The sequence below is a fragment of the Amblyomma mixtum genome, chromosome 1 (genome assembly GCF_055824585.1).
Source record: "Amblyomma mixtum isolate Tamu chromosome 1, ASM5582458v1, whole genome shotgun sequence".
NCBI classification, from domain to species: domain Eukaryota; kingdom Metazoa; phylum Arthropoda; class Arachnida; order Ixodida; family Ixodidae; genus Amblyomma; species Amblyomma mixtum.
The window spans coordinates 22,631,575-22,654,159 of record NC_143012.1 but is presented as its reverse complement, the minus strand read 5'-3'; the positions used below and the strand labels follow the sequence as shown (position 1 = coordinate 22,654,159).

Here is a 22,585-nt window from a genome sequence, read left to right as displayed (position 1 = left end):
CAGGCGGGCGCTGAGTCCTACTCGTTAATCGTTAGAAAAAAATTTTCAGTTTTAATTTATTCTCTATATCGTTTTAAGGACATACACGTCTGCTAGACCTATAAACATTATAATAAGCTGGCTTCCTGCATAACCTTTTGGGGCACCACATGAAGAGGGGGAGTACGAGCGCGCGCTATCAGTTTTCTGCTGCGTGCAAACGGCTCGCCGCTCTATCGATTGATGCCTGCCAAAATGGATTCCTGAGGGCAGCATAGACGCTTTTATAAATCCGAAAAGCCAGCCTTCCGTGCATAGAGAAAAAGTAGCTTGGCACACTGACTTTCTTCCCCTTGTCGCGACTTCCATGCCTGGCTCACCCCCGTATCCGCTTGACTTTCGTTTCCAGCCACTTTAAAACTTCTTAAGCTGTTTCATAAAATGTACTTCTGTAAACTGAACGTCATGAACACGCACACTTTGGGCACATTTCTTAAACGTTACATTACGTTACTTGTAAAGTGCCGAGTCACGATACGTTGCAGAATGACTGTGAATACGAGTCCAGTTCAGTTCAGTTTATTACCTTAAAAGTCCCCCGTAGGGGCATTACATAAGGGGTGGGTTTTTTTACAAACAATAAGGATCATGGTAAACAGTTATTGAAAAAATGGTCAGATACAAGTTGCAAAAACGAAGGTGGGCAGGTAGTAGAAGCGATTTCGTGGGGAAGGCCGTTCCAGTCTGTGGCGGTTCGGAAAAAAAATGAAGCAGTGAAGGTGGTGGTCCGGGCACGTGGGCGCGCAACTTGAAGTGGATGGCTGGTTCGATATGATATGCGTGCTGCTGCTGTGATGTATGGTGCTTGATTAAGGGACGAAAAAAAGAACTTGTGGTACAGTGAAAGGCTAGCAATGCGACGTCGACAGAAAAGCGGTGATAAATCAGATTCTGCTTTGAGAGATGAAACGCTGATATTATATGAGTACGATGAATGAATAAATCTAACAGCGCGATTTTGAACTGATTCTAATGCGTTGGCGAGATATGCTTGGTGCGGATTCCAAATGGGCGACGCGTATTCCAGTTTTGGCCTGACAAGTGATTTATAAGCTAGTAATTTGACATGTTCTGGGGCGTTTCGCAGATTACGTTTCAGAAAGCCTAAGGTTTTTTTAGCTGTGGCGATAATGTTAGTGACATGTGTGCTCCAAGACAAATCGTGAGAGAGCGTATCGTGAGATACGCTTCGTTATATGAAACATTTATTCGACTCGACGTTTCGATCGGATGACCGATACACTTCAGGAGTGATTTTACTATGTTAATGCATCCCCTTTTGTAGGGGTGGGCACAGAACAGGTAAGTGGGAAACACAAAGCACATAGCAGGAAAATACACATAAAAATTATTATTATTATTATTATTACTAGTGTCTATAAAAACCCACAGACAGACAACAGTATCTTCATTGCAACAGCTGCCACCCACGCCACTGCAAAACTTCAATCAAATACTCACAGGCCATCAGATTCATACAAATTTGCTCACGATCGGAAGATTTTCACGAAAATGCTAATCGCATGCGGGACAGTCTAAACAAACAACATTACCCATCTCCTATAATCAACGATGCCATTAAAAAGGCAGAAGCAATTTAATCATGTGATTAAGGAATCTCAGCCAACATCACAGCGCTGTAATCTCATACTAACCTTCACAAATAATCTCCCGAACATTAACAAAATCCTAAAAAAAACACTTTAATATCATAGAACAGAGTGACCGGCTTTCAAAAATTTTCACAACGGTCCCCCAAGTGACATATAGACGACCAAAAAATCTCCAAAACCATGTTGTCCATTCGACAGTCAATAAAGCGAGAGGTGTAGGTTGCATACCATGCGGAAAAAGCCGATGCCAAGTCTGCAAACACATGGAAACCACGGCACTGGCTAAAAGCACCCACTCAAATTTCAAGCATTCTATCCGGGAAGACCTAAATTGCGATTTCAGCAACGTGGTTTACTTGCTCGAGTGTGGCGACTGTCGAATGCAATACATAGGCCAAACAGACAATTCCTTCCGATTCAGATTTAATAACCACCGCTCACATACCCAATCCGTCCCCAACCTCCCTCTTTCGAAACACCTCCGCGAGAAAGGCCACAAGTTTGACAAACTTGAAGTAACAATACTACAAAGTGGCTCCAAAAACACTCGTGAGCGCGAGCAACGAGAATCCTATTTTATTTTTAAATTTAACAAAGCGCAAAATGGCATTAATGAAACTTACGGCTCCCTCACCTCTCTTCCGAGGTCAGAGGCCTACGAAATTAAACAAAGCGCCACTGACTGTGTCGTCTGAGGTCATATCCCTTTCTGCATGCCACACTTGTGCCGTTCCTTCTCTCCCCCCCCCCCCCCCCCCGGGTTTGCTCACCTTGTGGTCCCGCGAATGCCACATAGTTTTTCTTTTTTTCTTTTTCCTTTTTAATTTTACTATGTAAGCTTCTTGTTTTTACATTCCTTCCAATACTTCTGCTCAACCAGGCATGGGTGCATTATTGCTGGGGGCGAAGAAAAAGCACTGCCTTAAAAGTTTTCTTTTTACCTATTTCACTTGAATTTTTTTTTCTTCCGAGGTTTTTTTCCCTGCTCTTTTCGTTTTCTTGTTCTCTTCTTTTTTTTCTGTTGTCTGCTTTCTCTGTTGGAGGGTCAGATTTTTTAAATATTTTGTTTCTTGACCTCGCGGCCAGGAGAAGGAACAAGTTCTCGCATTTTTCTACGAAAGTCGCTGCCCGGCCACACACCTGTCGAGCACCTCCGAGCTGGACACGCCTGTCAATAACCAAGCCTGAGGTGCTTAACAAAGCAGCGGCCGCATCTGGACGTTGTAGTTTCTTACCGAGTACCTGTTCCTGGCACTCTTTCTTTTTTTTTTCTCGTGTGCGTCCCACTGCCTCTAATAATTTTTTATGTGTATTTTCCTCTTATGTGCTTTGTGTTTCCCACTTACCTGTTCGGTGCCCACCCCTATAAAAGTTGATGCATTAACAAAGTAAAATCACTCCTGAATAAGATCGGTCTTCCGATCGAAACGTAGAGTCGAATAAAATTTTCCTTTAACGAAGAGTATCTACGCGCTATATATATATATATATATATATATATATATATATATATATATAAAATAAAGTAACCACAAATTGAAAAACATAACAAGATTTAATTCACGACGTTTGGGCTGGAGGACCACCCTTTTTATTTTTATTTATTTATTCAATACTGCCAGCCTCCATTTGGTGGCCAAGGCAGGAGCGGTACAAGGATATATCGTACATCGCGACAAAACAAAGTAAGTAAAAATGCGAATAAAGAAGCAAAAGCTAACACACAGGGTTTCATAGAAAGACAAAGAGCAAGATTAAATGCACTCGGTTACCTAAAAGTACAAAAGAAAGCAAATAAAAGAGCATGAATGAATACACTGCGCTTAAAATGACGATATGACAGCAGATAAAAAAGGCTTCTGATTTGTCAAACGGACCACGTCACATGGAAGCCCGTTCCATTCCAGTATTGTTCTTGGAAAAAAAAGAAAACTGATACGCTTTCGTTCGGCACCGTGGCACCATGATTGTCAAGTTGTGTTTATTGCGCGTTGGTCGTGAAGTGTGGTATGCCATGTAGGTCTCAAAATGAACGCTTGTTAAGTTATTAACAATCCCATGCAACATTTTTAGACAGTGCAACTTGCGACGAGATTGAAGTGTCTGCAGTTCAGAATGCCTCAATAAATTAGTAACCGAAACGTGCCTTCCATATGCGTTGTAGATAAATCTAAGCGCCTTCCTTTGAACGCCTTCAATGCGCTGTACATCTACTTGGGTGTGCGGATCCCAAACCACATCTGCGTATTCCAGTAATGGCAGGACGAGTGCAGTGTAAGCTGCTCATTTAGTTTTAGATGTGCAGTTCCTTAGACGATTTCTAAACAGCCAAAGCCTATTGGACGCCTTTGAAACTATATGCCCGATGTGGGAACTCCAACTCAAGTTACTATTGAATACAACCCCCAAGTATTTGTATTCGTTTACGGGGGACAGCTGCACCTTTAATTGTGTATGTGTAATTAAGAGCGCACTTTTTACGCGTAAATGTCATTTTTGAGCACTTAGACGTGTTTAGTGACATTTGCCAGACTAGGCACCAACCACCTTGAGACCTCTGACAGGTAGTCATTCAGCACACGGTGATCCTCCGCATTTTGAATAGGCAGATATACAACGCAGTCGTCAGCGAAAAAACGGCACCGTACAGGAGAGTCGAAGTTTAAGTCGTTTAAGTAAATAAGGAACAATAGTGGACTGAGAACGGAGCCTTGGGGTACTCCTGAGAGAACTGGAGCTGATCTGGTAGTACTGGTGCCTTTCAGAGAGACAGGAATCGAGCCATTGAACAAGACGCTGATTTTGTAATAGATGTTTGTGTTTTATTATTTGATTACGGTGCGAAACGCGATCAAAGGCCTTCGCAAAGTCCAGAAATATTGCATCTATTTGCCCACCCTGATCAATGCATGCCAAAAGTTCATTGGTTGTGTGAATTAGTTGTGTTACGGTGGACAGGCCACGCCGAAACCCATGCTGGTTACTAGAAAAGAAGTTACTGCTTTCTAGAAAAGTAATCAAATGCTTGAAAATGAAATGCTCCATAACCTTGCCCGAGGTACAAAGGACTGAAACTGGCCTGTAGTTGTTTACACAAAGTTTGTCACCCGTTTTGTGCATAGGGATGACCTTTGCAGTCTCCAGTCAGCTGGAACTTCTGAATTTAAAAGACTTTCATTGTAAATAATGACAAGATATTTCACGCGCCATTCTGCGTAGCGGAAGAGAAACGCATTTGAAATGCCATTGGGCCATCGGGCACGACATTTCGGCTGGAGGACCAGCCTTTTTCGAGTGTATTACAGTATTCGAAACAAGCAGCTTTTATAACATCTGCGAGGTACAGGAAAAAGTGTAAAATTCAAATGCTAACAATTGTGAGGGGAGAGGTTTAAAAAAAAATGTTGGTCACAACTTGAAAAGGCGGCAGGTGTTCGGAAGGAGGTAACCACAGAAAAGTCGATGACAAGCGCGAAGCTCCACAGCGCACAGCTGCGACCGGGTAAACATCTCCTCGCACTATTGTTAGCATTTGTGTTTTACACTTTTTCCTGTAAATCGCGGTTGTTATAAAAGCTGCTTGTTTCGAAAACTGTAATACACTCGAAAAAGGCTGGTCCTCCAGCCGAAACGTCGTGAATTAAGTCTTATGTTTTTGAATTTCTGGAGACTTTATCTTATATTAATCAATCAGCTGCCAAGAACTAATTTTTGACATTATATATATATATATATATATATATATACACACACACACACGGTGACGGACGACGGCCGGCTGTTCTGCTAATGGGTCATATAAAGCTTTCGCATGAATAAAAAGCAGACACGTATTGTTATAGACTGCAGCACTCGTAGAAGCAACAAAGGACACATCAGCATATAAATCTTGGTGCAGTTGCCGGTTTCCACTTCATAGCCTGCCTTCGTGATTACCGTCGGATATCGCGTCAACCAGGAAGAAACAATGCATGTGAAATAACTGGCGCTCTGTCTCGTAGAGGGAAAATACGAGAAGTTACGCACAGCTCGTATAGGAGGTATTCACTGAGGCCGCGCTACCAGACGGCGCGAGTGTCGTCGAGGCAAGCGCGCCATGTTTGCGGTCGTTTCAGGCCAGCTCGCGCAGTGTCACGGTGCGCCGTGAGGTACCCGGCCTGAACTGTTGGTGATCCGTAACATATTTGTACGTTGTCGAATGCGTCAGCGACCACTTATCTTTGTGGAGCGCGTATTGTGCATGAAGTTTGCAGCAGAATTCTTCTGCGCCGTGATATAACCGAGCTGCCTCAACTCGGCAGCAAAACTGGCTGGCTGCGCTGCTCGCAAGAATGTATACGACTTGCAGCTTTTAATATCAGTTGATAACTGTCAGCTAGTCATGCAGGGCACATCGTGGATAAACAGCGCGATTAATTGCCGAAATTCCAAAACTGCCGCCGTAGAAATTGGTAATTCAAGCGTCTGTAGTCCGCGAACTGCTGACGCTTCTCAGACGGTCTTTCAGCAGAAAGGCAAAGCGTCATAGCTGCCTTATTTACACGACAGAGCGGTCAAACAAATACTGCCATGCGCTCGTAGCACGAACGGCAGACACAGCGAGAATGTTTTGCAGTTTTGATTGTAGCTACGTAGCGCTGCTTCGTATGCACAAGACGTCTAGCGCTTTCGCAGCAACGCAGTGTGCAGCCATTCCGCTAGATTCAGTAGTAACACGTCACTTTCAGGAGATAGAGATGACAAGTTAAGCTACAGCTAAGTGAACAGACCCTTCGAATTACTCACCTCTTCAAAAACGGCACTTCGGTCGCCGGCGCCGCGGACGTCGGCACCCTCAGCACGGCTCTTGGACTCACCCGCTTGTCAAGTAATTGCACCCTCTCATAGGTTTATATCCTTTAATTCCTTGGCCTGCCAGCAAACTTAATCCGTGCACAAGGTGGGCCTGGATACCGGTGAATTCAACGCGCGGCAGCAGTCCTGTACGTCTCACGCTGCGCCGGCGCCTCCGCTTTCTTACGGGCCGACCTTTTCACAAAGTGGAACCTTTTGAGCGTGGCTGCTCTTTTCTGCTTCGCGCAGTTCCCGGAACACCCTCTCAGTAACGCGGTGTTACGGGGCGGACAATAATTATCTATGGCGAGACGCGAACTACACTCACATTTCACACATCACCGGCTATTTAACGCTGCGGCTGGCTGCGGCGGCCGCGCGCGCGACCACCAACATGGCGAATGCCGCGCCGGCCGCTAGCGCCCCTTGCGGATGACGTCATGTGAATACCTCCTATATACACTCGTAACAGAAAGGAGCAAAAAAGAAACAAGGTGTCCTCTAGCGGACACCCTTTTGCAAAAGGGAGTGCGCAAGAGGACAGCTCACTATTTTACTCCCATATAGGCGCATTCGTTTTTATAGTATACATGCTATCAGCGTCAAATGAAATGCGAACAGCGGAGCGCTTGGCAAAGTAGTTTACTCTGCCTGCCGCCATCAGTGAAACACGTGCTCACTGGTTTGTGACAGTTTTGCTTGCGTTTTCTTTGACGTTTATTTCTTCGCTTTGCCACTGGAGCCGCACCGTTCACCCTTTCGACCGATCTCAACTTGTTCAGAGCGGTTTCGCTGGCGGCGCCGGCTGTGGCCCGCTTGGGTGAAGCGGGCGCTCTTATCTTCCTGGCCGGCAGCGCTTTGATTTTGCTTCCATCATCGTCGCGTTATCAGCGCCCGGTTCGGATGCGCGCAGTGAAGAAGACCGATCGGGCTGCTGTCGGTGCCCAACGCAGCAATTTAAACGCAGCCAATTTCGATACAGGTTCTCCTTACTTTTCGGGCTGGCATTAGAATTCCAGATACACTTGATCACTTCGCTTTCGTGCGGAAAGATGTCTTCACCTAAGCACTCACGTACAGAGGGCAAAATGCGTGTCTAGAACGGCCGAACTGCGTGCTCCGGGCCGCTCGGAGCTACATGCGCGACATCTAGCGATATAACGCCTGGTTCGAGACGACGAAGTGTGGGCATGCGTGGCCAAACTCATGGCGCTGCCTGTCTTTTCGGGCTCGCAGGCGGCTGCGGCTTTATTTCTTGCTTTCGTCGTTAGTAGCGCTGATTTGCGCTACCGTCTGAGAAAGGACATACGTGGCAGAGCGCACACCACTGGCTTCTTTTTTTTACTTTCTTTTTGTGCGACGAGAGCCACCTCACCAGAGGCCCCAGTATGCTTTCAATAATCGCATGCCTATTTTGGCATTTGTCACACCTCGCTCCCTTATCTAAGGCTCGTAGCCGCGATGACGACACCGGCACGTATGTGATGCGGTGAATTGTTCCTCGCCAGAGCTTTGCAAGTGCATAAAAAGAAAGTAAAAAAGAAATCCAGTGGTGTGCACTCTTCCGCGTGTGTTCTTTCGCAGACTGTACCGCAAATCATCGCTACAAACGACAAAAGCAGGGGATAAAGTTCGCGGCCACCGGCGAGCCCCGAAAATACAGGCATGCTATCAGTTTGGCCACGCATGCCCACACTCCGTCGTCTCGAACCAGGCGTTATATTGCTAGACTTCATGCACGTAGCTCCGAGCGGCCCGGAGCACGCAGTTCGGCCGTTCTAGAAATGCATTTTGCTCTCTGCGCGACTTGCAATTCTTTGTAAATCTGAGTTGCCGTCTTTCAGGAAAGAAACAGGTCTGCACAACTGCTCGTAAGTTTATGAAAAAGTTGTAAGCCATGCTTTTTATTCCTGAACCAATTGTTACCTCCCATGGGCAGCCATCGAAGCAACACCAAATGCTGCAGTTTGCGTGCCCTTTGAATAGCAAAAAAAAAGGAGCAAATGTATTGATGGGTTCCACTGACTGCGGAAGTACTTGCGGACAAATAAAGGCTGCCATTATTGGCGCGGCACATTTTGTGGTTTGTTGGTCTATCTCTAAAACGAATAAAATTTGCGCTGTACAGTGCACTGTATACGAAGCATATTAATGAATCCTCCTGTCTTTCCATCACATGGACGCCGTCTTGGAAGGGATTGGATCGGCCGCGCTTTCGAGCAAGCCATGACGGCGACCCGCGGGTGGCGTACCAGGAGGAGAAAGGCTGCTTCGTTTCTCTGTCATGGCCTACAATGAAAGAAAGCCTTAAAATTCTGTGATTTTGCCATCGATATACCCAGCCAACACCCCCGGCAAGGCCCCCTCCGCCTCCATAAATGGGGGGGGGGGGGGGCAGTTTTTTATTCGGGGTTAAGGTTCTACTCGGACAGGGGCGCTACGCGCCAGGAAGGCGGTTACGGTCGCGGGGCGGCTGCCCCACTTTCCTCCTCGTCGTGGTTCGAGCTGCTGTACATCGCTTCGCTTAGGATGCTGCAGTCGCAGTTGGTCACCGCACTGCAGGAGACGACACGCACTGCGCATCGCGTCGTTTGAGCTTCGCGTGCGCACGAGAATGCGCGGAGCTGTCCAGAGATGGCGCGACGGCCTCGCTGAGGGCTAGAGTCACTGGAAAAATTTCAGAGTACCGCATTTCTTTTCCCCGCGCCGCCGACGCGGTCATTGGCCCAACCGCACCACGTGGTCTTGGGATGCCATATACCTTCCAAGCGCCGGTCGGGCCGACTAAGAAGAGCGCAGGTTCCCCGCGTTTCTCGTGTTGCAAATGTCGCTCCCGTGTTTGATACTGAAGAAATCATGCCTGGCTGCTGCGCCTCCGGTTGCAGCAACCGAACCGAGTCCGGAAAGACATTTTTCTCGATTCCGACCGAGAAAAATGACCGAGAGCGTCGTTCTGCGTGGTTGCACAGAATCGGCCGGGTGAACTTCAAGCCTTCAAAAAACAACCGCTTGTGCGAGGTAAGTGCATCTTGCTTGTGCTTTTTGGTGCTGTTTTAGAAGGTATGTAAGCGCAGTGCACGCGGTGTTAGCGATAGGATGCTAAGAAATTAGGAGTTCACAGCAAGACCGTCGCGCATGTCGCGCAGGGATCGTTCGCGGCTTGCCCCCTTGACGCGGGTACACGTGCACGCGCTTATTGCTCAACACACGCGGCTATTCCGTGCTTGTGGCACGCGAAGGCACATTTGTAGCCCGAGGATTCCGCGTCCTAACGTGCCCCAAGCACTTTCCGTGCCTCGAGTCATTCGACCCATATGGCACTTGTTTTTCGCGGATCATGACGATCGCAGTCAATAAAAGCATGGTCAGGCATGTCTTACGTTCACATAACGACCGCTTTCTGTTCAGTTGTGTTGGGACTGGTAAAAAAATAGAAATGGGTCAAATATTAGCAATCCTTGAAGCTGTGTGTTTGCGGCGACATGCGTGTTTACATCCCAAATGAGCTATTTTAAGTGTCACTGCGTAAACTTAGAAACTTTTGTAACGTATTCTTTTTCTTTGCCTCTTTATTTGGGTGTTTCAGCTTATTATTACAGCTATCTTCCATGTTTTTCTTCTTCCACATATTTGAAACAGGGCTTCACTCGGAAAACCCCTGGGAGCCTCCTTGGGCAGCCCAGCATTCGGGTGGCTAGCATCACTCTTCTAACTGTACAACAAACATTTGCAGGACCACTTTTGTGCTGAAGACTTCGAGAAGCCTAGAGTGGATGGGAAGAAGAAGCTAATGTCAAGTAGTTTCGTCCTGCTTGAACGAGACGGCGGTCCCATGGCGGTCCACGATGCTCACTGCCCAAAAGCGTGGCGAAATGCGTGGAGTGGCGAAATGTTTCCTTCCTAGCTTGCTCCGCGGAAGGGGAAAGAAGGCGTGCACAAGCTCCCGATAGCAGCGCTAAGATGCTTCTCACAATCCTAGCACACTTCCTGCAGTAAACGCAACCGCGGAGCAAAACAACCGCCGGCTGCCTTACTTCGCACAAAATAACAATATTTTTTTCTCTTCTGAGTAACCATTCTCTCCGAGCACGAAGTATTTGCGCTTCAGTGAACACTCAACCCGATATGTCACCGAATATCAAGCTCTTCCAACACGGCGACCTTCCTGCGACGCAGTTGGCTTGGAAGGTAAATGGAAGTGGCCGCTCAGTGTTGCCAGTCAAATTCCGACCTTTGCGGTACTCTGAAATTTTTTCCAGTGACTCTAGCTGAGGGCCGCATGAGAATGTGGGCAGCTGTCCAGAGATGGCGCGACGGCCTCGCTTAGCTGAGGGCGCACGAGATTGCGCGCAGCTATCCATAGATGGCGCAACGGCCTCGCTGAGCCTAAAGCCCCTGGAAATTTTTAAAGTAGCGACAACCTTTGCAGAACGCCGCCTCACCCTCTCCTGCGCCCGTCGCCTCTTCCCATTGGTCGATGGTTTCGCGCGCAAAAGTCCTTTAAACCCGCGCTTTTCGCCGCCGCAGTCGCCATATAGTCCGCTCCAAACGCGCACCGTAGGTTCGGCAGGCGTCGTTGCGGACACTGCGCTTTTGCTTGCTGTGAAGAACAGCGGCTTTTGTTTTGTTCGGAACGTGTGTCAGTCACCTAACTTCAAGCCGTCTATCTGTGCGGCATGACTGGCTGCTGCGCCTTCGGGTGCAAGAGCCGTCACGACGACGGAAAGCGGTTCTTCTCGATCCCATCATCGAAAACCGACGCGGGCCGGAGGAAGGTTTGATTACACAGAATTGGCCGGGCGAATTTTACCGCAACGCCATCGACCAGACTTTGCGACGTAAGGGACGTGCTTTCAATAGCTGCTGAGTTTTCCCCCCCTTTTTTTTTCAAGGTACGCTGTGCAGTGGTTTGTTCGCGATAGAGCGTATGGCCGCAGTAAGCTCGACATAAGGGCGCTTGCGTTGAGCGCATGCATCGTGATTGCACGCACGCAAACGTGTAAGTGACGCGAGGCACACGTCTAACTCTAGAGTGACGTTCCTTAAATTTGAGCGCATGCCGCAGTTAGACATACATGCGTACTATAAGCGCAGATCAAACTGCGCTCTGACATGGTGAAGCGCACGCGTTACATTCTGCAGTCGCGCGCGTGCGCGCGTGCTTGCGTGTATAGTATATACAGGGTGTCCCAGCTAAATGTAACCAACCTTTTAAAAAAGACGAAGTGCCCTAGCCCAGTGAGACCAACTGAGGGTTGTTACTAGTCGCGTGTCCTAGTCTGTAGTATTTTTTATTATGCAAACGTGACTAATTAGCAGAGACTAATTAGCTAACTTTTTAATTATTGCCTTCAGGAAGAAAGTCTCAATGCAGGAGTTGTAGATCCCATAAAAAAGTAACCGTTTGCCGTGTTTGCATCCAAGTACCACTGATACAGCTTCTTTTATTTGACTTAAAAGAAAGCCCGCGAAATACAAAACCCGAACCCCGCTGTCCCGAAGCAGGATACTCTATGCCACCCCTTATCTCAAATTTTCGAAAGCAGAAAAGGACAAATTGGATAGCATGATACGGCAGGCCTATAAGGCTGCGTTAGGACTCCCACTAAATGCCTCAACTGAAAGGCTTATGGGGTTGGGAATACATAACACCTACAATGAACTGAAAGAAGCCCATTTAATGGCTCAAACAGCGCGATTAGCCAATTCCAGAACTGGCAGGAGTATTCTTACCAGGCTCGGAATTAACTTTCAACCTACGAATAACGACCCTAAAGTAGACTTACCCCGCGACTATAGGACGGCCCTACTAATCAAACCACTCCCCAAAAACATGCACCCCTTACACCATGAGGGTAGAAGACAAGCACGAGCCAAAGCCTTGCATAAGAAATACAGACAGTGCGCTGCAACACTTTATGTAGATGCGGCAGAATACAAAAATACCAATGCCTTTGCAATTGTGGTTGTGAACGAGAATGGTGACCACATCGTCTCGGCGACAATCAAAACGAAATCCTCTGAAACGGCAGAAGAGGCGGCTATAGCCCTCGCCCTAGCACATACCCAAGGGAGCATCATCCTCAGCGATTCCAAAATGGGTATCAATAATTTCGCTAAAGGGCGAATTACAAACACCTCCCTTAGAATCCTTAACGCAACCAAATTCTCACCAAATTATTCCGAATTGATATGGGTCCCAGCCCATTCGGGGAATCCGGGGAACGAGGCAGCCCACAATAAAGCCCGAGGTTTCGTCGACCGGGCAGTGGATGAGTCTGGCTCCCTAAATTTCACGAAGGACTCAATGATCACATATCATGATCTCACCAATCATTTTAAATTAGAGAGGAGAATTTTCCCCCCTCCAGACAAAAGACTTACTAAAGAACAAGAGGTTACGTGGCGTCGTCTACAGACGAGATCGATACGCACCCCATCACTCCTCGCGCACATTTATCCAGATCTTTACAACCCAAACTGCAAACACTGTGGCCAACGTGCTACCTACGATCACATCCTGTGGGACTGCAAAATAGAGCCACCTCCGGGTGATCTAGTTACAGCTCCTTCTCTCGAGCGGTGGGAGACCGTGCTGGCTAGCTCTGACCCCAGAACGCAAGTTTTGGCGGTGGAGTGGGCTGACAAAGTCGTCGAGGGCTATGTACTCTCGACCACTTAACGCGACCTCTTGCCAAGCTCTTCCCGGCGAATAAAATGTTTTACAATCAATCAAACCCCGTTCGGGACAGCGTTCGGCATTTTGCGATGGTTGCGAGATATACGCCAGCAACTCTCGCATGGGCGCTAGGGCGACTGTTTCTTCAGCGCGTGACGGTGCAAGTTCGCGGCACGGCCACATGGCTATCACTCGAGGCGAGGTTTCGCGTAAAAAAGCGCTCCATGCGAGCCGCGCTTCACTTCCTTGAAAAGCAGTGCTCACTCATTTTCCATGACGCATAAGCAGTTCCTGGCGCATATCTCGCCACCACCTCAAAACGCCGAACCCTGTTCGGGGCAGCGTTGCAAACATAAGCGGATGTCGTTGCTTGATCGGTCGTTTGGGAGCGCTGAAACTGCTTCCCTATCACGTGGTTCTTTTTGTATTTCGCGGGCTTTCTTTTAATTCAAATAAAAGAAGCTGTATCAGATGTGCTTGGCTGCAAACACGGCAAACGGTTATTTTTTTATGGGATCTACAACTCCTGCATTGACACTTTCTTCCTGAAGGCAATAATTAAAAAGTTAGCTAATAGCTAATTAGTCTCTGCTAATTAATCACGTTTGAATAATAAAAAAAAAATACTGCAGACTAGGACACGCGACTATCAACAACCCTCAGTTGGTCTCACTGGGCTAGGAAACATCCTTTTTTTTACAAGCTTGGTTACCTTTAGCTGGGACACCCTCTATATATATATTAAAGAAAAAGACAAAAAGAAAATTATCGGGCCGATATGCATCGTCAAGGCACCGTAGGCACCGCTGGTGGAAACACCAGCTGTCGCGCGCTGGCTTGCGTTCACTCTCGAAGTATGACCAGTAGCTGTGGGTATGCGTGATAGTGCCCATCGTAAGTGGGTCGCGCGTTTCCTGTCACATACTTTGTAACATCACTTCCGCGTTCTCGCTTCCCCTTGACGCCTAACTAGTTAGAAGGAGGCTACGAATGCGAGCAAATCTGTGATAACCTCTTTTATTAATGCTAAAACGTTTTTTTTTGTTAACGTTGCCCACAGCGAGGCCTCCACTATCTCATTGTTTAAAAGTATTGTAGTCGCTTTTTTTTTTTAATGAGATCCGTATAACAAAAGGCTTTCGCTTTACCGATGTGCATTTAGTACTCGGGCTGTTTCCGAGCCTGAGCCGGGCATGTCTATACCTCGCGGGCCGGGTTCGGGCCTATATCGAAAAAATCGAGCCGGGCTGGGGCGGGTAACGAAAAAGGCTGACGGACTGGGGACACGTGAATAATTAAGGCCCGTGCAGTGCTCTAATAGCGACTATACGAATATGGAAGATTATCGGACAGATGTGTTAAAAGCGAGGTAGGTTTTGCTTTTCACTAAATGACTGATACCGGTGAAACATTTATGTAGCACTTTATTATCCCATTGCTGGCAGGCGAAGGATATTTGCGAGGTAGGTTTTCTCCTTACTAAGTAACTATTCCAAAGCAAAATTTTAATGTGGGAGTCTATATCGTTACAGTTCATGCAAGCAAAAGAACATTAGGGAGGCACAGATAAGTACACACGTAGCGTGGCCTTCATACCGTATTTCGAGCACTCCCTCAAGCGTCTTACCTGGTCCGCGATACACTTCAGCAGAGCAGACCAAAACTAAAAGCCACTAGAAGAGCGGATGTACCACGCGAATTAAGAATGCCTTCACTTGCAGGTGCCTTTTAGAATGTCAAGCCTGTGCATCCGTTGTAGCACGTCCAGCGTTCCGGCGGGGACGGTCGTTCTGTTTGCATACTCTTCACCAAAACAGATCACCGCAAATTCATTCTACGGCCTCGTGATTCACGGACACGTTCAATGCGCGCCCCACTCTCGATGTCAAACTTGGCACACCGCATAAAGCCCGGCGCACCCGGACACGGTGCGCGTGCGGCTCTGCCAAAACAGTCCATCTATGCGTGCTCATTATTGCCTTTAGACGATTCAGCGAAGCATGCAAATGTTTCTCCTAAGTCACCGATGTATTTATGCAGCGGAACGCGTGGTTAATGCGGAGACATAGAGAAGAACTCGGCAAGTACGGGAATCCAGCGCAACCAATTGAAAAGGGGCGTTAGTTCCTTCGGAGCGGGCTAGAGGTCGCCACCGCAGTCACATGAAATCACAAAGAAAACAAAAGTCGTTCGCCCGGCGCGCGGGGGAGGAGGATAGAAGAGGGAGGGCGTCTTGTCGCTACTTTAGTTTTTTCAGTGGCTTTAGCTGAGCCACGGCCAGTCTCGACGCGCTCGAGAGAGCGCGCACATCGAGACCGGCCCTGGCTGAGCCTAGGGCGCCTCGATACGCGGAGCGTGCGTGCATCGAGGCACATTAGCTGAGGCTTTAGCTGCTGGTGCTTGCAGGGCTTTCCTTTCGTCGGCGCTTCCGCCGCTGTACTACAGGGAACTCTGCCTCTCCCTGCGGGTTCGGGCTCGGGACGCGCGCTCCTCGGCTGCGACTGGCTCCGCTGCAGGTAATTCCGCAGGCGCCTCGTCTTCGTGCTGGTTGCTCTCCGGAGCTGCGGGGCCACTGGAGGCCTCGGCCTGGTTGTCGGTGGCAGGGTCCTGGTTCTTCTCTGGCGCGGCAGGAGCCTGCGACGCAGTAGCAGCTGCGGCAGCCACCGTGGCGCGCTTCGCAGCTGACGCGGACATGCACGTCGCGCACTTCGCAACGGCGTGGTCGCCGCTGCACTGGCAGCACGGCTCCTCGCACGCGGCGTGGCCGAACACCTCGCAGCGCGCGCTCAAAGGCACGTCGTACGCCGCCCGCACAAGGTCGGGAGAATCACAGCGCCGGCAGACGCGTGCGACACCCTCGTACTCGCACTGCACGGTGACCTCGGCCACCTCCAGGAAGTTGGGCATCGCCGACTTCATCTCCATCCGCACGCGCCTGGTCCCGCTCGGCACACCGTCGAATCCAGACACGTACTCCAGGCCTTCTTTCAGCTCCGCCCATTCAGTGTCAGTTGGAAAGCCAAAAACTCGAACCACGGTGCTCAGCGTCCCGCGGTACGCCAAGCGCACCGAGGTGTCTCGCACCTTGATCACAGGTTTTACAAGAAATCGCTGGACGGCAGGCTTCGACTTGAAGGTGACTTCAAAGCGGCCACCTCCGAAGCCTTGCCCACCGCCCAACTAAGAGTTGGAAATATGTTTCACCAACTCTTTGCAAATATCAACATTGCACAAGCCTTGCGGCACGCAACCGAGAAACGTGTGCGGACGTAGTCACTGTGCATGCTGCGGCATGGCTAATGCCCGCACTCACCACCGCTGGGATGACAAGACACAAAGCACAACAGGCCTAAATAGGCCTAGGCGAGGTTCTTCCGGGCCCAGTTTTCTCGAAGCGCTTCGTGGTCTCATATGAAACAGAAGGCGTTTCCCCCAACCCCACCGACCACGAAAGTTGCCAGGTGCGCGAAGAAATGGCCGCCAACCGGTGGAGCTGTTGTATTGGGGCCGAACGCCCGAAGGCGCCCGGGTTTGGTGACGTGTGCACAACTCCCCGTTTATAGTAGTATGAAATTAAAAAAAAAAAAACAGCAGTTAACAATGGTCCGCGATCCGAGGCGTACTGTATTCGCTAGCCAGTTACAAAAGCGAACGAAATCATCTTTTTAATGCTTAATTTATGAAACAGACCATGTATCAAAATTCTAAAGGTATAACATTTTTTCTTTCGATTGACTTCTTGTTCCGCTGACAATAAAGTTTCAAAACGGTCTACATTTTTGTCGTGGATGAATGCTGTGAGGTGGTCCTGAATGTGGGTGGAGCTTCACTGCGGACTTAAGTTAGTTTTATTAGTTTTATCGCGTTGTCAAAGCTGATTATTCCCCTTCTAGGGGAAGAGAAAAAACATGTCAGCCCTGGAAAGCCTGGAAAGCGTCGCTGCGGTTTCTGCTTTCAAGAAATAGACGCGCATGACGCAGTTTTTAAGAAATAAACGCCATTTTTGGCTGAATTAGTATTTTTGGCTGTTGTACGGGGAGTTCTGTTAGGGAGAGTAAAAAGAGATATGCTATATATGAAATGCTGACACGTACTATATGTACCGTCGCGTAATTCCCCTTCCAAGTTCCGGGCCATGCCACTCTGCGGGGGGGGGGGGGGGGGGGGGGGGGGCGCCATCTAACAAAACACTTCTGGTGTCGAGGCCGGAGCAGTGGGCCCGTTTCGACGCCGAATGTGCTTTGTCAGTTGGCGCGCCCATGCGCACAGTGGCACGGGTCGAAACTTTGAGAGGGGGGGGGGGGGGGTCTGTTACTTTTGCCCGCGATGGTACACTGGATTTAAAGGCTGAAAACTGTCACAAACCTTCATGGTCATCTAAAAATAGAAAATTCAACTGTCAGTAAAGAAAAGACAAGTCGTTTGTTGGTTGCTGTTTAAAATTCTTTATTGAGATGAATATGAAAGGACTTGACGCCTAGAAACAGCACTGGTTACTCCTACCCACACAGGAAGCCTCAAGTTGTCTGAATGACCCCAGTTTGAAGCACTTTAATGCCACGCGCATGTATAGATACGGCAGAAACAAATTCCCTGTCTTGGGAACCGTCGGAACACGAGAAAACAACGCTCTGCGGCTTCGTTGGCTGAGGCTTGTCCATCGCAGCCAGGTGATGGATTCGTGTTCTGGCAGCCTTCTGGGCGACGTCTTGTCATCACCCTCGAGCGAATGCGCGCGCCGACCGCTTCCTTCATGCCATTCGTTGTCACCAACATAAACCTGCAAAAAGCAACAACCACCGTCCATTCGGCACCTCGAATGAAATTATCGGACCAGGAGTAAAGCCCGACTGAAAACGGTGCGACATGACGTACGGATCGGCAACGTAGCTGTGCTCCAGTCTCTCAAATTGTCAGCCTATGAACTCGGAATGCTGCCGACAGGGAGACCTGGTTTATGAGGTCAATGAGGAGGGGCAGAGCGTGAATTTGCCTGTGACTTTCTGCTATGGGCATGATTATTTCCTAGAGTAACAGCAATGGTGGGAACAAGAGCTTCTGGGTCAAGAAAGTAGAATGCTTCCCAGATTTCCTTAGTCCTGCTTGCATCTTCCACGATCCTACATTTATTTCCTCACGCATCGATTCACATGCACAGCTTCCTCAGTGATCAGCTAGATTTCCTGGTGCGCTTTTCCATTCACTCTCGTTGTGACGCCACTCACGACAGCGCCATTCCTGCACATGTTCGAAAACAATTTTAACAAGGCTTCTTACAATTCTGTGGAATGTGCTAAGACCTTTCGCATTGTGGTTGGGTCTGCGATGCCGATATTGAGCCGTTTCTGAGAGCCCTGCAATGTCAATGGCAGCGTCGACCTGTCGAGGCTGATACCACATTAAACGGGGACTCATTCCCTCATTGATTTAATTGACAGAAATGGTTGTTTCCGCCTGCATTCGTTGATTCCCCGATTTGCACCGGCGCCAAGTTCTCTTCCTGCCCACCATGTACGCCTCAAAACTGAGGATTACGCTTTTCTTTTCTACTTACATTGTGCTATGTTAAAAAAAAAATGTTAACTTAGCGCTGTGGGTGATGGGAAGACATAGGCAGGAGTTCATAAATGTGATAATGTAAGCAAGCGGGTACTTTTTTTTTACTTTTGGGTAGCTTGGTTCATTGTGTGCAATGAACCAGAACAACAGAAAGAGAAGCCACAGAAACCAACCAGGCAACAGAAAGAGAAGCACTTTGGCAATCAGAAAGTGCGTGAGCAGAAGGAGTCGGTGTGCTTGGCAGTTCACAGGTCAACAAAAAACTGGACACCAGTGCAGCAAGCAGTATGATGGCATTGCCAGTGTGTGATGGTGTATACGGTTCAGTCAGTGTTCGACTAATATACTGAAATTCGAACAGTTGAACTCGTGATGCATCACTGTATACATGGTATAATGGTTAATTTTTTAGTTCAGGTGATGACACGAGCAACTAATCTTTGTGTTTTAAGCTCTTTTCAAAAGAAGTAACTTTATCTTATGAATTATGCAAGCTGATGTAGAAGAACGAGTTGAGCACTTTTAAGCAGCAGGTTGAAAATAAGCCCTGTGGAGCTGTGGAGGCAGAGAGAAAAAATTGCGAGGACACTTTGACAACTGAAGTGTTGAAAGGCGAAAGCCGAGGACACTACGCCGTGACGACTTGCGGTGGATGTGACGTCACACCGTTCCCGTGGCTTTACGATACCCTTAAGTGTTAATTACGCTCACATTTCTCCAGTACACATTTCTCCATCTAAGTTGACACAAATCAGATATTTTCCCGACCATTCTGGGACAATTCTGGGACGTCACACCGTTCCCGTGGGTATATCGACGTCCGCTCTATTTCGACGAAATTTTGACATTTTTGACTGTAATTAATTAACTGGCACTGGATAACTTGCCCAGTGATTCTAGCTCCGACCGCTCCGGTAGCGTTGGGCGCGTCGTCACGAAGAAGCTGTACGTTTCCTTCTTGGGCATCTATCGCTCCCCAAAATAGATGGGCCCATTCCTCTATTATGGGGTGCAACCGTACGTTCATAAATTGGCTGAAAAGCATATTTCACGGCCAACTGAGACGACCAGTTGGAGAAGACACACGCGATTGCTGGGTTCTACTCGTTTATCGTCGGAAACAATTTTGCGTTTTTATTTATTCCCTATATCATTTTAAGGACATACACGTCTGGTAGACCTATATATATTTTAATAGCTTGGCTTCCTGAATAACCTTTTGGAGCACTACAAGGAGGGGGGGGGGGCGGTCAGGGGGAGGGAGGGGGAGAATGAGCGCGCGCAGTCAGTTTTCAGCTGTGTGGAGACGGCTCGGCGCTCTATCGATTGATCCCTGCCAAAATGAATCCTGAGGGCAGCATAAACTCTTTTCTAAATGCCAAAAGCCAGCCTTCCGTACGTAGCGAAAAATCAACTTTGGACAGCTGCCTTTCTTCCCCTTGTCGCGACTGCCATGCGTGGCTTATAACACCGTATTCGCTTGGTTTTCGTCTCCAGCCACTTTAAAGCGCATTAAACTGTTTCATATACTCTACTTATGCAAACTTCAATAAAACAACACAGTTTATTTTTTAGAGAGAGAGATAAGCATGTCATTAAAGAGCGATATATTAAGCGCCCAAAATATATTTGGAGCACCAGAGGAAATCATCTTTCTTGACTTCTGCAGCCAACAGACCAGCCTATCCTATTCAGCGCCCCTCAGCTCATCTGACAGCGTCGCAGTGTCGTTTGGGAAATAAATTGAAGTCGTGTATATTTTGCTGTTGCTCAGGCAAGTACCAACACCGGACAGATATAACAGTCAGCCCTTCGCCTCGCCGTACGCCCTCGCTCTTACAGACACAGTATTCTAAATTGGCAGCACTGTTGGTTACATTCCCCTGCAAGAAATGTGTTTGATGCGATCAATAGCAAGCTTAACAGATGGATGACGAACGCCAACTGCTGATGATAGAAAACACGCGTTTCGCCCGAAAAATCCGCATTCTACAGCTGACCGACCCGGCTACCTCCTGGACATTACTACATAATCTTGTGAAATCAATAAATATACGTCCTGATGCATAAAATTGATCCGCCGATGTAGCTCACTGGCTAGCGAGCTCGGCTGCTGAACAGGATGGAGTACCCGGGCTCGAATCCGACCGCGTGGAGGACGCCTTTCAACGGCGCTAAACGCAAATGGCGCCCGTGTGCGGTACCGTGCCAGAGTACGTTAAAGATCTCCAGGTGGTCAAAATTATTCCAGAGCTCTCGACCACGCACTTTCTTCCTTTCTTCTTTCTTTCCTTCTTTCTTTCCTTCTTTCCTTCTTTCCCTCTTTCTTTCTTTCTTTCTTTCTTTCTTTCTTTCTTTCTTTCTTTCTTTCCTTCTTTCTTTCTTTGTTCCTTTCTTTCCTTCTTTCTTTCTCTCTTTCTTTCTCTCCTCCCTTTCTTTCTTTCTTTCCTTCTTTCTTTATTTCTTTCTTTCTCTCTTTCTTTCCTTCCTTCTTTCTTTCTTTTTGTCGGCACAACCTTCGTGCGTTTCTTCATGTCCAACGGGTAGGGAGACAGTTAAAGCCACTAATACGTTATGCATAAAGTTTCCTGCACAGCAAGCGAAAAAAGAAAACTTGACGGCATACATGTGAGAGGCGAAAGCATTGAAGGGGTGAGTCATGTCACATTGCAGAAGTGCTGAGAGAGAGGGAGAGACTTTAACGAACAAAGGAAAGGTGCAGAAGTGCGTCATGACTATGCCACTCGTGAAGTGCTAAATCATGCTACGTTGCAGAATTGAAGGGCTGAGTCAAGATATCTTGCATGACTGAGTCACGAATGATCACTATGACTATGAACACGCACACTTTGTGCAAATTTCTTAAACGTGACATTACGTTACGTGTAAAGTGCTGAGTCACGATAAACTGCAGAATGACCGCGACAAAGAGTTATGCCTTTCATAGGGCATAATGCGTTACGTTTCTCATTTATGACTATACATCTTCGCTTACAGGGTTGTGGCATCGTACTCAGGCGTGCTGCATCATCGAAATTTCGTGCTATAGACGCTGACGGACGTCAGACGGCTTTTGTGCTGATGGGTCATATAATGCTTCCGAATTAACAAGAAGCAGACACGTGTTGCAATAGGCGGCAGCGCACGTAAAAGCAACAAACGACACACCAACACTTAAATCTTGGTGCAGATGCCGGTTTAAACTACGCAGCCAGCCTTGTTGATTACCGTCGGATATCGCGTCAACGAGGAACAAACAATGCATGTCAAATAAATGGCGCTCTGTCTCGTACAGTGAAAATACGAGTAGTTGCGCACAGCTCGTATATACACTCTAAACAGAAAGGAGCAAAAAAGAAACATGGTGTCCTCTAGCGGACACCCTTTTGCAAAAGGGAGTGCTCAAGAGGACAGCTCACTATTTTACTTCCATGTAGGCGCATTCGTTTTTATAGTATACATGCCATCAGCGTCAAATGAAATGCGAACAGCGGAGCGCTTGGCAACGTAGTTTACTCTGCCTGCCGCCATCAGTGAAACACGTGCTCACCGGTTTGCGACAGTTTTGTTTCCTTTTTCTTTGACGTTTATTTTTTCGCTCTGCCACTGGAGCCGCCACATTCGCACTTTCGACCGATCTCAACTCGTTCAGGGCGTTTCGCTGGCGGCGCCGGCTGTGGTCCGGGTGGGTGAAACGAGCGCTCTTATCTCCCTGGCCAGCAGCGCTTTGATTTCGCTTCCATCATCGTCGCGTTATCTGCCCCTGATTGGGATGTGAGCAGTGAAGAAAACCGATCGGGCTTCGCTCGGTGCCCAACGCAGCAATTCCTGGATCGCTTGATTCCGGTAGTGAGCACAACTT

General features: G+C 48.1%; 1 pseudogene; it reads right to left on the bottom strand.

Moving 5' to 3' along the window:
• Positions 1–15,603: 15,603 nt before the first annotated feature.
• On the bottom strand, positions 15,604–16,458 carry LOC149365708 (uncharacterized; annotated as a pseudogene).
• Between the last annotated feature and the right edge of the window lie 6,127 nt (positions 16,459–22,585).